We start from the raw sequence: 12442 nt of genomic DNA, 5'->3' as shown, positions 1-12442 counted from the left end.
AAATTTAACTAACAAGTTAAAAGTGCATGAGTCAAAAATTGAAAAGCAATAATATTCTGAGTAGAGGTTCTAATAGTAGCACAAATCAAGTTACAGAGGTAAGGTGGTTACAGTCTTATCAGAGCTATAAGCTCAAGATAAAATACATCTGTATCTCCTTTTTTTTCTTGATAGTCTTATGAAAACATGGCACCCTGTGATGCACTGACAGAGCTGAAACTCCTCTATTAATAAACAGTAAGTTTCTAAGGCTTCTAAACCAAAAAGCTAACTGTGTGAAGTTGCACAATGGAATCATTCTTAATCTCTTCTTTGTATACTGGACTACATTTAGGCTTGATTCTTTTGAAATGAACTAAACAAAAGTAAAATTTATGAATGCTTCATTGGTGCTAGCTTTTGTTTAATCCCTACAACTGTGACAGGAAAAAAATAATTTGTCAAGGGGGCCCCAGTCAGTGGGGCTGTGCTCTTGTCTTATGAACCGGGCAGAGCAAGACTATGTTGTGTAAGGGAAACCAAAGCCAGTACTGTCAAATCACTTCAGACAAGAACTTCTCCACAGAGTTTTCTTAGTTATAATCGCTAGGGGAGCAAATTGTCAGGCCTTTCTTCTGTGTCTTCACTGAGTGGGTCCTCCAAATTTTAGGTTAGTAGTTGAGAACATATGTCAGTTCTTTCTCATGTCTACATCATAAAAATTCTCCATTTCTTTACCACCTAATATAATTTACCGCCTAATAGAATTCTTAGTTAAATTGAGAAAGTGGCCAGTGGAACAGACTTAAGGCAAAATCTCAAGATGAATCTATGCCAAAATCAATTACATGCTCAGGAGAAAGCAGTAGGTGCAAAGATGATGAAATCTCCTTTTTCCAAAATATATCTCAATTTCTATTTTCTTGTCTAGGAGAATCTTGCACGGATTAAATATAAAGGCAAGATTGTTGGTGTTAGGTGTCATCGAGTCGAGTATGACTCCTAGCATTCCTGTCCTGTAAACAACTGATCTGAACCCTGCCCTATCCTGGGCCATCCTCATCCATCATACCTGACACATCTGAAGCCATTGCTGCAGCCACTGTGTCAGTCTATCTCGTTGAGTCTTCCTCTCTTTTGCAAACCCTCCACCTTTCCAAGCATGATGTCCCTCTCAAAGGACTAGCCTCTCCTAGAAACATGTCCAAAGTATATGAGACAATATTTGATAATCCTTGCCTCTGAGTATTCTGGCTGACCTTTCTCCAAGACATACTTGTTTGTTCTTTTGACAGTCCATGAGATATTCAGTATTCTTCCTCAACCAACACTCAAAGGCATCACTTTTCCTCCTGTCATCCTTATTCATTGTCTTGCTCTCAGACGCATAGTCAATGATTGAACAAAATTGGGGCACTCTTAGTCTTCAAACTGACATCACTGTTTCTCAATAATGACTGCTGGTACCAAAGATATTGATTGTGGATCCAAGTAAGATGATATTGTTGACAATTTCAATCTTTTCTTCATCTATCATCATGTTGCTTTTTGGTCCAATGATGAAGACATTTGTCTTCTTAATGTTGAAATGCAATCCATATAGAAGGCTCTAGTCTTTGACCTCCTGCAGCAAGCATTTCAAGTCCTCCTTACTTTGAGTAAGCAAGGTTGAGTCATCTAAATAATGCAGGTTGTTGATGAGTCTTCCTCTGATACTGATGCCACATTCTATTATCATTATTATTATTATTATTATCATTATGATGATGATGATTTACTTACAATGTTTGTATACATCATTTTTCACACTGGATCTTTCCCCTCATGCCACATTCTTATTAATAGAATCTAGCATCTCAAATTATTTGCTCAGTGTACAAATTGAATTAGTATAGAGAAAGGCTACAACCCTGATGCACACATTTCCTGATCTTCAACCATGCAGTGTTCCTTTACTCGGTTCGGACAACTTCTTAGTCTATTTATAACTTTCATATGAGCATAATTAAGTGTTCTGGGATTTCCATTCTTCTCAATGTTAGCCACATTTTGTTATGATACACACAGTCAAATGTCTTTGCATCGTCAGTAAAACACAAATAGACATTCTTCTGATATTCTCTGCTTTCAGCCAGCAGTGATTTCTTGTCACAGCCTCTTCTAAATTCAGCTTGAACTTCTGGCAACTCCTTGTCAATGTACTGTTCCAGCCATTTTTGGATGATCTTCAGCAATATTTTGCTTGTCTGTGATATTAATATAGAGTGATCACCTGGCCCAGTGGACTGAAAGCGATGCAACCAAGCCAAAGGTGGATGACTCTTAATCTGCGGCCCTCGGGCCTGTCTTTCATTGTTTTTGTTCAAACATTCCTCTGGGTCGTATAGCCCTAGTCTGTCCTCTTGCCATACAGCGGTACCTCGTGCTTGCTGTGAGGCTGAACACTGTGACACTGATGTGTCACATGCAGGAATGGTTACCCATGGTAGACAGTGTTGGGTGAAACTCCCCGATTAAAACAAGCTTGGAAGCAGGGGCGGCATTCCCTTCCGTAATAGCTTGACTCCGGAAACCCTATGAACCTGGAGAGAGGATGAGAGACACACAAGTGTTGAGGACTCTCCTTCGTAGGGTTGCTATGAGTTGCCTGCAGCTCGACAGAACTTAACAACAACAACAAACATGATATTAATAATTTTGTCCAATAATTTTCACATTTAGTTGGATCATCTTTCTTGGGAATAGAAACAAATATGGATCTTTTCCAGTCAGCCAGGTAAATGACCTCCAAATTTCCTGGCATACATTATTGAGCATGTCTGTTAGTTGAAACATGTCCTTTGGTATCCCATCTGTTCCTGGAGACTGTTCTTCCCATCCCTCCCCCGCCCCCAACACCTTCATTGCAACTTGAATAGCTTTATTCATCACCATTGGCTTGTATTCATATGGTACTTCCTGAAATTTTTCATTGTCAACCAATTATTTTTGTTACAGTGACTATGTAATCTTTCCATATTTTTTTGATGTTTCCTAGATCATTCAATATTTTACGCAGAACATCTCTCAGTATTGCAACTCCAGGCTTGAATTTGTTTTTCGGTTCTTTCAACTTAAGAAATGCCTAGAGAGTTCTTCCTTTTTTATTTTCCAACTCTATTTATTAGCCCATTCCATTATAATACTTTTTTAAAAAAGAAAGTTTTCTTTTATACTGGTTTACTTACAAAGTTTGTTTACATTGTTTTCTCACAGGATCTTTCCCATTCCCTTTACCCACCCCTCCCTCCACCCATCAAATTGTGTGACCCTATGATTACCACCCCACTCCACCCCTGCCTATCCTCACCTCTCTGCTCCTACCCTCCCCCTCTTAGATCTTCATACATGTTTTACTAATTATCTGTTTCTACAACATTGGTTTTATACCGTATTTGTCCTTATGGGCTAAGTTGACTTAGCATAATGTTCTGTAGCCCCTCCCAAGTTAGGTAGTAATTTACAACATCATAGCTTCTACATGCTACATAGTATTCCATCATGTGAACGGACCATAATTTCTCAATCCATTCAATTGTGCTTGGACATTGGGCTGTTTCCAAATTCTTGCAATGGTGAATAATGCTGCTATGAACATTGGTTCACAAATCTTTGTTTATGCCTTTATAATACTGTCCTTTGTCTTCTTGAGCTACCTTTTGAAATCTTCTGTTTAGCTATTTTATGTCTATGTTTCTTCCCTTTGTTTTAGATTCTTGATGCTCTAGTGCAATTGTTAGTCTCTTCAGTAATCCATTTTGGGGCTTTCTTCCTCTTTTGTCTTTGTAACAACCTTTTGCTCTCTTCATGTTTGATATCTTTGATGTCATCCCATAACTCACCTGATCTTTGATCAGCATTGTTCAATTCCTCAAACCTATTTTGGATATAATTTTTAAGTTCAAGTAGGATAAACACAAAGTTGTAATTTGGTTCTTGTGGACTTGTTTTGATTTTCTTCAGCTTCAAGTTGAACTTGAGCACAAATAATTGATGGTCTCCTCCACAATCAAGGCCTGGTTTTGACTGCTAATATTTAGGTTCTCCAATGATTCTTTCCACAAAGTAGTCAATCTGAATCCTGTTCAATCCACTAGGTGAAGTATGTGTGTAAAGTTGCCTTTTGTGTTTTGGTGTTGTTTGTTTGGGTTTTTTTTTAAGTTATTTGTGTTGACTAAATCATTGAATGTAGAAAATTCAGTCATTCTCTGTTCAACCTCATTTCTGTCACCAAGCCTATATATTTTTAAGTGTTGGGGTTTGTTTTTTTAAAAAAAAAAATCATCATTGCATGTCCATCCCGCCCCCCCCCCGTCTCCCCTTCCAAGATTGTACTTTTTTATTACCATCCTTTCTTCATTGCTTCCAACTTTTTTATCCCTATCGGCAGTAATTATTCATACATCTTCATTGCATTTCCTCAGAGCCTCAGGCAGCCAGGCAAATAGCCCAGTGCATTTCTTACTAATCTAAATAGAGAATCCATTCCTAGGCCACTGGCTAAACTCAGCTTTCCTCCATTTATATCCTTTATTGGAAAGAACTTTGGATACAAACAGTAGTAGGTTCCGATCTTCATTTCACCACTTGCTGGACTTGAATCTTGTCTTAAAATGACAATAAATGGAAGGAGAGAGGAAAATGTGTACCAGTGAATAAATTGAAAACCCATCTTTTATGTAAACTTTCACTAAAATCACAGTAAAAAATATTCATACCTATTACTACCCAGTCAAAACCAGCTCTGTTACCTCCCGCTTGTAAAACATTATGAAACTCACTTACCTTTTCTGAGTCTTAATCTCTACATCTGAAAAATGGGCACAAGAAGCCCTCTGTTACAAGCTTAGTGTGAAGACCAGAATGAGAAGTTCATGCAAAGTGCCTGACAAATTACCATACCATACAAATTACCATAGTGCAAATGAAATGCTTTTCTTTTCCCTGTTGTTGCCGTCATAGTTGCTGTTTCACGAATATGCATGCTCTCATCCTGTTCAATTATAAAATGGCCTTTTACCTTGGGGCTTTGTAGGGCCATCTGCTTAAGTCTGGAAGGTGGGGGATATAGGCCTGGGGTGGTCTGAGCTGATTGAAACTTAAAGGCCCCTGATTGAACTTGGTGCCAATGTCCTAACAATCACCCTTGCACTTAAACTTGGGTGGTTGTAAATATAGGTAGGGTCACTAATCAACCAGGTGGCTACCCGCTGCCTGGAACGTGAGCAATTAAGAATAAGGGCCATTTTCATCCAGAGGGTTTGCTATTTCATAGCCAATTACCCGGGCAGCTTCACCCCACTTTGAACTTTGTGGAAAGTAAGGGCAGCATATGCATCTGCAGCCTCAATAGCTTCCCTGTAGTTCCTGCCATCAACCCTATTCATCTCTTTCTAAAGGAGCGTCAGCATCCACCTGCCTTTCAGTATTTAACTCCTTCATTTAGAAAGAAGCAGCAGGAAATTTGAACCAAGAGCTATTTTTATCTTTATAATGACAAAAGCAATTTTAACACTATATCCACATTGTAATCTGCATTTCTGCAATCTGCTATATTTTAAAATATTAAAATCGAGAATGAATGCTTTCTTCTCAGACATTCACATGGCTCCCAAATGCAATTTTTTCCTTAATTAGAACAGTGCTCAGTTAAGAGTTTAATGCTCTTGCTCCCTAGAGTAAATGGAAATTTTACCAAAGACCAGTTGTGGCTCAGCTTTACCAAAGAAAATGCAGCTTTATGGCATGATCTTATTTGAAAAGACACTTTATTATTAAAATACACCAATTAGGCCCATGGCATTAAAGGAGTTCTGAGATAGAGGCCTATGTGTGCATATATACATCGAAAGGCACACACACCAGCTAGTGGTCTTTCTGCCCCCACCCTACCTCCTGAGGGGGTGTTCACCCAAGAGAAGAGAAGAGGGGAAGGCTGTGGAGTAAGGTTGCAAATGACACTTTGTGTTCTCTTTTCCTATTGGCCTATCTGAATTGAATTTCCTATCTGAATGCTTTGACTACCCCTCCTTCCCCGCTCCCCCCACCCCACCCTGCGCTCTTGTCACTCACTCTTTGGTTGCTTCTACAACTTCTCTGAATACACCAGTTTACTTCCAGCAAAGAAAGCCCTACCTCTCTGTCCTTCCATCACCCTCCCACAGGACAAAATAGAACTGCCTCACGCAGTTCCCTAGGCTGTAAATCTCTACAGGAGATTTTGTCTCATCTTTCTCTCACTGTGCAGCTGGACTCGTGGATTCAGATCCTGACATTTTGGTCATCAGCTCGGTGTTTATGTCACGACACCCCAGAGCTCCACGTAGCCTTTAGAAACCACTGGAAACTAGAAATTACTTTCAAAAGAGGCAAACTGACTTGAAGGCATTCAAAATCCAGCCATCTCCTCTTTGACACCACTTCTGCCTTCCAAGGCCCTTTGAAAATGCTAACAAACAAAGATGTCACTTTGAGGACTAAGGTGTATCTTGTCCAAGCCTTGTTGTTTTCAATTACTTTGCATGCAAGTGAAAGTTGAACAATAAATAAGGAAGATCAAAGAAGAATTGATGCCTTCGAATTGTGGTGGCAGAGAATAGTATTGATTATATCATGGAATGCCAAAAGGACAAACAAATCTGTCCCGGAAAAAGTACAGCCAGAGTGCTCCTTCGAAGTAAGGATGGTGAGACTTTGTTCTACACACTTTGGACATGTTGTCAGGATGGGCCAGGCCCTCAAAAGAGATACCATATTTGGAAAATTGTAGGGTCATCAAAGGAAAAGAAGGCCCTTCATGAGATGCATTGACAAAATAACTGATACATAGCGTGAAACCCAAAGAGACTTAAATAAATGGAAGAATATCCCTTGCTCTTCAATCATGGCAATATTGACAAAAGCAACCTCTATATACAATGCAACCTCTATCCTGATTCTGTCATTATTTTTCAAAGATAAAAGAAAAACACCAAACAAAACCACCTACCCGTAATCACTAACTACATAAGGAAAGCAAAAAAGACCCAAAGTAAGCAAAGAAATACTTTGAAATATCACTTCCTGATCTCAAAACCTATTACAGAGTGAAAGAAACCAAAACAGTGTAGTAGTGATACAATGAGAGGTACATTGACCAATGAAATAAAATTGAGAACTCAGTGTGGAGGTCTGCTTGAGGGTGTGGCTTTAAAATTTATTAATTTTTCAATGAGTATTCTTTAAATGACACAGCAATATTTTGTTTATTTGATGAACTGTGATGCTGTACACGGTTCCATAGTCTTGTCAAATATCATAATGGTTACCCATTATGTACAAGGTTTGGATGAGCTTCCAGATTGATTTATGCTGGGAAGGAGGAGTGGCATCCACTTCCTAAACTAGATACCCCTGGAAACTCTACAAACCCTCTAAATGCTACAAATGTACAGAAATTATGTTAGTTACAGGACAGAGTTCAGGTGTTTTGTGCAAAGCTTACTCTCAGTTCTATAAAAATAAGTCTTAAAAAATAAATTTAAAAAGGACTTAATAGGATATAGAAAACTGCCAGAATTTCAAGCTGGATTTAGAAGCAGCAATGGCACCAGGGGTATTGTTGCTGATGTCAGATGGATACTGGCTGAAAGCAAAGAATTAAAAAAAAAAACAACCCAACATGTCTATTTTTACTTTTTTGATTATGCAGAAGTGGTCATTAGGTTTTTATACTAGGGTTAGACTTTTGTTAGTTAAAGTTACAGGATTTTTACATTTGAAAAGAACAGTTTATACACAGTTACTAATAAACAGGCAACTTAAGAAATAGCTAACATATGACTGAGCCTTTCTTTATTTTTATTTTCTATTGACCCATGGTAGACAGTGTTTGGTGGAGCTCCCCAATTAAAACAAGCTTGAAAGCAGGAGTGGCATCCACTTCCTAAATAGTTTGCCTCTGGAAACTCTATGAACTTGGAGAAAGGATGTAAGTTATACAAGTGTTCAGGTCTTTCATTCATAGGGTTGCTATGAGTTGTCTACAACTTGACAGTACTTAACAACAACAACATTGATTACATACAAACTTCATATACATTGTGTTTCACTCACTCCTTCATATACATTGTGTTTCACTCACTCCTTCATTCACATTGTGTTTTATAAAATTAATCACCATTGATCTATGCCCACTATTTCCCTTCGTGGTAAACAGGCAGTTTAAGATACAATTTACATATGACTGAGAAAAATAGCTTCGAAGGGGGAAAGGATAATATAGGAAAGACGTGTTTCCTCTCCTGGTAAACAGCAGTTTGAGGTTCTTTACATGAAGAAAACTGATGCCATTTTTATAAATATACTGATATGTTTGCATAATTCTGAATTTACCCCTCAGTGTGAACAGAGCAAGAGAATAAATACTACATGGTTTAAAATTAAGAAAGGTATACATCCTTTCACCATACCTGTTTAATCTGTTGCTGAGCAAATTATTAAAAAAGCTGGACTCTATGAAGAAAAGTGTGGCATCAGGATTGGAGAACGTTTCATCAACAATCTTCATTATACAGATGGCACAATCTTGTTTGTTGAAAGTGTGGTGGACTTGTAGCACTTGCTGCAGAAGATCAAACACTTGAGCCTTCAATATGCAATGCATCTCAACATTAAAAAATAAAAAGTTCTCACCACTGGACTCATAGGTGATACCATGAGAGATGGACAAAAGATTTGTTACTGAACGCAAGGTATGGGAAGCCAAATTTCATACTAAATATTTGTAACAAACCAAATGCTGTTTCAGGATGTGGAGGAGGCCTGGTACAAGCTGGAGTTCACCCTGAGGCACTAAGGCAATCCTTAAGGGTTTACCTGATTCTTGCATTGTATTCGCTGACCCCTCCCTCCTGAGTCCAGGGGAAGGTTTTCAGTAGAACGAGTTTAGCTTCATTTGCATTGAGTTCTCTTTGTGACTTACTTCCTGATAATTTTCAATAAAGGTACAGGGAAGCTGGAATCGAGCCCTTCAGTCTTTGGAACTGTGGGCCCCCCTGTCTTTTTTTTTTAAATCTCATTTATCTCTCTGTTTTATCTCATTCTTGGTTGTCTGTCTCATTATTAGTAATTATAAAAATACTTTACCCTCGGTCTGCAACAGCAAGGCGTTATTTCTGTAGATAATTGCCAATAAAACAGAAGGATTGCACTTTATTACAGATCTGGGAGGACAGTGAGATTCCCCTCAAAAACTGCCTCCCCATCTGGTAGTGATCATTCGTTTTTATACTTGGGTTAAACCCTAATTTACCTAACAATACATGTTTGTTAATAAAGTTACAGAATTTATACATTTAAAAAGAATAGTTTACTGATAAACAGACAAGAAATAGTCAACATATGACTGAGGAACAACAGTTTTGAAGAGGTAAATGCTAGTCCAGGAGAGATGCATATCCCTTCTGGTAGCAGGCAGTTTCAAAGAAGTAAATGCTAATCTAGGAAAGATGCATTTCCTCTCCTAGTAAATAGGCAGTTAAAAAGTACTTTACATGACTGAAGAAAGGAAAAAATAATTCTAAGGCAAAGTAACAAGGTTTGCAGGCTGGAGAAAATTGATGTCCGTTTTATAACTACAATGATATGTTTGTATAATTTTGAATTTATTAATATCACCCCGTTAGATTGAAACTGTCAACTTCATCTTACTTGAATCCACAATCAATACAACAGGTACCAGCAGTCAAGTTATCAGAAGATGTATTGCAGTGGGAAAGTCTGCAGTAAGGGATCTCTCTAAATTACAGAGGAGCAATGATGTTAGTTTAAGGACAAAGGTGCATCTGATTCAGGCCATGGTCTTTTCAGTAACTTGCTGTGCATCTAATAGCTGGACAATGAATAAGGATGACAGAAGAAGAAGTGATACCTTTGAACCGTGATGTTGGAGAAGAATGCTGATTATCCCATGGACCGCCAAAAGGACAAACAAATACAATGTCTTGGAGAAAGTACAGCCAGAGTGTTCCTTGAAGGCAAAGATGGTAAAGCTTCATCTCACATACTTTGGACATGTTGCTGGAGAGTATTCACTAGAGAGGGACATCATGCTTGGGAAGGTGAGGGGACAACAAAAGGGAAGAAGGTCCTCAACCAGGTGGGTTGACATAGTGACTACAGCAATGGGCTTGAGGGTATCAGAGATTGTGAGGTTAGTACAAGATAAGACAGGGTTCAGATCTGTTGTTCATAGGGTCACTATGAGTTGTACTCAACTTGATAACACCTAACAAAAAACAATCAGAAGGAAACAGTCCTTGGACAGAAACATCATTCTGGGAAAGGCTGTGTTAGTGAAAAAGAGAAGACCCATAGTAAGATGGATTGACACACGGACTAAGACAGTAGGCTTGAGCATGGCAGATGGTGCAGGATAGGACAAGGTTCAAACCTGTTGTTCATAAGGTTGCTATGAGTTCAAAGCAACTCCCTGACAACTAAAAACGACTTGATTGCTCTGCATAGTTTTGCCCTGAGGCCAGGAACCATATTTTATAATTCCTGTGAAGATTCTCACAATGGTGAACATATGTTATTTTTGTTGTTATGTGCTCTTGAGTCAACGGCAACACATAGCAATCCTATGCACAATAGTTCTGAACCCTGCTCTATACTGAACCAATCTCACTGTCTCTTATTAATCACACCTATACTTATTACTCCAGTAACTGTGTCCTTTGCATCCATGGTCTTCCTCTCCTATACTGTCCCTCCACCCTTCCATACATGATGCCCTTCTTCAAGGACTGGTCTCTCCTGGCTACATCCCTAAAGTATGTAAGATGGGGCTTCAAAGTCCTTGCCTCGAAGGAGATACTTGATTTCACCCTTTCCAAGACAGACCTGTTTGTTCTCTTGGCAGTCCTTGGTAGGTTCAAAACTCTTCTCCAGCACCACAACTCAAAAGCATCAATTCTTCTGTCATCTTTGGTCATTGCCTAGCTCTCCAATGCAAGTGATTGCACGACCATGGCCTGGATAAGGCATACCTTAATCTCTAGACGTGATGGGATGGTATTACTAAATTCAGAATTATCCAAACATCAGTATAGTTATAAAATCAGTTTTCTCTTGCCTGCAAAACTAGTTACTTTGCCTTAGAATTCTTTTATGCCTTCTTTTAGTCTTATAAAGTACTTTAAACAGCCTATTTACCAAGAGAGGAAATGCATCTTTCCTAGATTAGCATTTGCCTCTTTGAAACTATTTTTCTCAGTCATATGTAAGTGGTACCTTAACCTACCTGTTTATCAGGAAGGGAAATATATCTTTCCTGGATTAGCATTTATTTACCTTTACAAAGCTGTTTTCCTCAGTCATATGTTAATTATTTAATAAGCTATTTACTAGTAACTAGTAACTTACTTTTAAATGTAGAAATCCTGCAACTTTAAGTAACAAAAGTCTAACCCAAGTATAAAAACCTCATGACCACTCCCAAACTGGGAGGCAGTTTTGGAGTATATATTAACTGCTTTCCCAGATTGGAAATAAAGTGCTTTGGATACTGCAGTCCATCTGTCTTTTTGGCAATTGAGTACGGAAAGGACTCATAACAAACTGACATCATTGCTCTTCAACATCCTGGAGAAATCCCTGACAGCAGATTTTCCCAGTGAAATTTGTCTTTTGATTTCCTGACTGCTAATGCTAAAAGTGTTGATTGTGGAACCAAGCAAGCAGAAATTGTTAACAATCTCAATCTCTTCTCCATCTATCATGGCTCTGCCAGTTGGCCCAGTGGTGAGAATCCTTTTTTTTTTCTTGATGTTGAGATGCAATCCACACTGAAAGCTGTAGTCCTTGACCTTCTGCAGCAAAAGCTTGAGGCCCTCCTCAGTTTCTGTGAACAGTGTTGTGTCATCTGCATAACACAGATTGGAGTTTTTCTCCAATCCTCATGCCACATTCCTCCTCATAAAGTCCAGTCTCCCAAATGATCTGTTCTGTATCTAGGTTGAAAAGGTATGGAGATAGGACACATCACTGGCACACTCTTTTTCTGATTTTGAACCATGCAGTATTTCCTTGCTCTATCTGATGACTGCATCCTAGTCCAAGTATAGGTTTCACATGAAGACAACCAGGTGTTCTGGGATTCCTATTCTTCTCAAGGTTAGCTACAGTTTATCATGATCCACACAATCAAATGACTTTGTATAGTCAATGAAACACAGACATTCCTCTGGTACTCTGTGCTTTCAGTCAAGATCCATATGACATTGGCAGTGATGTCCCTAGTGCCACAGCCTCTTCTAAAGCCAGCTTGCACTTCTGCTAGTTCTGTGTCAATGTAATGTTCTTGTCATTTTTGGATAATCTTCTGCAGGATTTTGCTTGTTTGTGATATTAGTGATATTTTTCAGTAATTTACACACTCTGT

This window comes from Elephantulus edwardii, unplaced genomic scaffold, assembly GCF_000299155.1.
Source record: "Elephantulus edwardii isolate Elephantulus edwardi_28Jun2011 unplaced genomic scaffold, EleEdw1.0 scaffold00016, whole genome shotgun sequence".
Taxonomy (NCBI): domain Eukaryota; kingdom Metazoa; phylum Chordata; class Mammalia; order Macroscelidea; family Macroscelididae; genus Elephantulus; species Elephantulus edwardii.
This window is presented reverse-complemented; position numbering follows the sequence as displayed.